This window comes from Molothrus aeneus, chromosome 26 (assembly GCF_037042795.1).
Source record: "Molothrus aeneus isolate 106 chromosome 26, BPBGC_Maene_1.0, whole genome shotgun sequence".
NCBI classification, from domain to species: Eukaryota; Metazoa; Chordata; class Aves; order Passeriformes; family Icteridae; genus Molothrus; species Molothrus aeneus.
This window is the reverse complement of record NC_089671.1, coordinates 5,019,257-5,022,670: the sequence shown is the minus strand read 5'-3', so window position 1 is coordinate 5,022,670 and position 3,414 is coordinate 5,019,257.

The following is a 3,414-nucleotide window of genomic DNA, read 5'->3' as shown; positions in this document are numbered from 1 at the left end:
GTTGAGTTTCCTGTTGGTGATAGGAAGATTGACAGCTCACAGCAACCTTTTGTGTTGTGCAATGACAAGTGTGATTGCTGTGCAGTTCCCCTGCAATGTGATTAGATTGTAATCAGACTGTGGCTCTGCTGGATTTCTTGATGCCTTAATTGATGGCCCAAACCAAATGTCTTTCACCAGAAAGAAAAAACCCTGAAACTTGAATTCCTTGACACTGAGTAGGTTTAACACCCTCTAGTGCCATTTGATGCTTGTGGCAAATGAACCTTCTTTCCTTATGTTCTGTGGGTACAACCTATAGAAAGCATGGAAAGATCAAGGGCCAGATTCTGTTTTCTATTTTACTTTAAAGAATAGGGATACATTTATTTTCTCAGTTCCATAAAGTTGTTATGAAGATGAAAATCCTTTTAGAATTAAAAAACAGTTGTCAACACTTAAACAACTGTGGGTACAATCTTGGGTTTATGGAAATCTGAAGGTTGGGTTACTATCACCAGTGAGACAAAGACATCATTTGGTGCATTAAGGAAAAAGTAAGTGCTTTTCCTAAAAAGTAATTTCTTTATATTATATAATTTTATAGCTGTGTTGCTCAGAGCACATTTCTAAATTTTGAGAACTAATATTTACAGATCACCTACTTTAGTGAAGAGTAAGGCATAACAGGATAACTGCTTATATGTATAAGGATAATAAGTTTAATTGAACAGATGTGAAAAACAAACAACAAAACCAAATATTTTTCTGTAAAAATAACTCTGACAAAACAAAATCAAACTAAATTAACTTAATAAATTCGGAAAAAGTGTCTCATGGAAAGTATAGCTAATAAGCCCATCTTGGAATTTTTAAAATTATCCAGAAACCTGAGACACAAACTTGTATTTGACAAACACCGCCAAAATGTTCCAACATCATATGGTATAATACATATGGTTTATATATATATATCATATATAAACACAGACCATGCATGAGAAAGTTGCCTATTCATGCTTCATAAATCAAAAAAGATGATGGAAATACACCAGTATTTAAGAGCTGCTATTAAAACATAGAGACTTCTTTAACCATTTTCCACAAGAAAGAGCAAACTCAGAGATGGGAGCTGAGTTCTCTTCTTGGGCCCACAATCACGATTTCCCTTCAAAAAAACCAACAGAGCTTTTTGTTTTTTCCCTTTCTGGCATTGAGGTTGTTCAGTGATCCCAGGGGAGGAGGCCACTCTGTGGCTGTACATGTTCATTTACAAACAGACTTATAAACCCTAGAAATGAGCTGATGTTCTAGCACATCTTTCCTCTGAGGGGAGCCTGGGGTGTTTCTCTCCACTTCAAGGCCTTCCATTAGCAGCTGCCAGCTCTGCCACAAGCCCCTCTATAATCTCTCATTCCATCATCACTTGAGGACACTTGTAATGCTTGATGGGACTTTAATATAAAACTTCCCAAGGCAGTTGTCAGATGGCCCTGGGTCCTGACCATGACACAGTTCACATGTTCAGGAATATGATTTCATGCTATGTGTGTTGCTGAACTGCAAGCTTTTGGTTCAGACTTCATGGTACTTAATCTCTTCCCTGCCAAAAATTGCTTAATAACATCTCTTATGTTCAGCTGAACTGCTCCTATAGCCCAAAGGGAAAACTTTGTTTCAAGGTGGATTTAAACTTTGCTGTAAAAAAAGAAAAATCTATTTAGACTACTTAATAGAATTTACACTCTTGTTCCTTCTGTCTGTGACGTGCAGGGGATGCAGAGGGGCTCTGCCAACCTCAATGAGCCACTCACCAGCAAGGCAGATCAAAAATCACCACCTGGGCTGTGTTCCACACACCCCACAAAGCCTGGAAGATCTAGAAACTAAATCCAAGTCCCCAAGCACTGTCATACCCACAGAACAACCCTCCCACTGTCACTTTTGAGCTGGGGAGAAAGTGAAGAGTCACTTTGCAGGATGTCCTTCACACAGCTCCTGCTCAGTCTTGTCCCTGTGATGAAATGATCCCTCTGCACAAAGCCCATCCAAAAGCAGCTAAAAAGAGTGGCTGAATGAGATGGAAATAGCAGCCATCCCTCACAGGTGGTGTGCCAACATCAGGGGCTAGCAGGGCTGGAGTCTGAAGAGCAGCCCTCTAACTCCTGAGCAAAACTGGCCACTTTTTGCAAGTTATTTGGAGAGCAAGCTGTGACTGCAGCTCCTCCCCCAAGCACTTCTGTGCTTCGGTCTCTCCAAATTATTTCTCAGCCCAGCTGAAGGTCTGCTGCCCTGTGACCACACTGCAGCCTTCTGCAACAGAGGCTGGCTCCCCAAAACCTGATATTCATTGAGGACATGAAGCTGGGGAGACTGGCAGAGCATTTCTTTCTTTCAAAGACAGATCTGCACAGATGAGAACTCTCCAAGTGCTCTGCAAAGCTGATGCCAGTCACATTTTCAGAGTTCCAGTGTTTAACAAAGACTTCACTCTGGGGATAAGAGCATTGTCCAGCAGAGGAGGTGACAGAGACGTCAAATCGTTCTGCCAGATGTCGGTGTCGTAACTTGTACCGAGCCTCCTTTCTCTTTGTGCACTTGGCCCTGCTGCCTGCAACATGCATTTCCCAGCTGGAAAGGCCTCACACACTCCTATTACTGGGAAAAAAGAAAACTGCCCAAAGGGAGAAAGTACAAAAGGTTTGCCTCTGCTACAGGAAACTGGAACTGCCAACAGTCTTGCTGAACTGAGTGCGTCGGCAGAATTAGGGTTTAGCAAGGTATCAGCAGTGGGACAGAAATTGAGGGAAAAAATTTCCCAAGTCAGGCTATTTTCTCTCAAAACCAAGTAAAATAGAGAAATAAAATTCAGTGATCAGAGCTCTTCACAGTCTGGAATTTCATTGCATGAAAAACTCCAAGGTTATTCTTATTTTCTTACTTTCCAAATTAGGATGCAAATCTCAGCCTCAGGAGTTTATCGGTGCATGGATTTAGGTACAGAGCTTTCATACTTGTGCATATTTCATTTCAGCAAAATGAAAATCTTGTGTTATCCTGCTCTTTCTGATTTTTTAAATACAATGCAGTTGAAAATTAAATTTGGTAATCCAATGATTACAACTTCCTGTAAAAATGAATAAGCAATAAAGTTTACATTTCTGTGAAATGTTTTGACTTAACAAGATCATAGTTTTCCAGTGGAAGACTATTCCTTTGGGAGTTTCTGACCAGCTGTAACTGCAGCATTTGGAATACATCTGTCATCCTAGGAAATGAAGGATTATCAGAACCACAGGAGCACAACTAAGTGTTTGTTGTGGTGAGGCTGAGAGATGCTCTCAGTGGTGGGTGCACCAGGTTCCTTTCTCAATCTTTGCAATTTTTAATCTCTCCTAAATCTCAACAGAGAGTGATGAATTATTGAATCGGTGT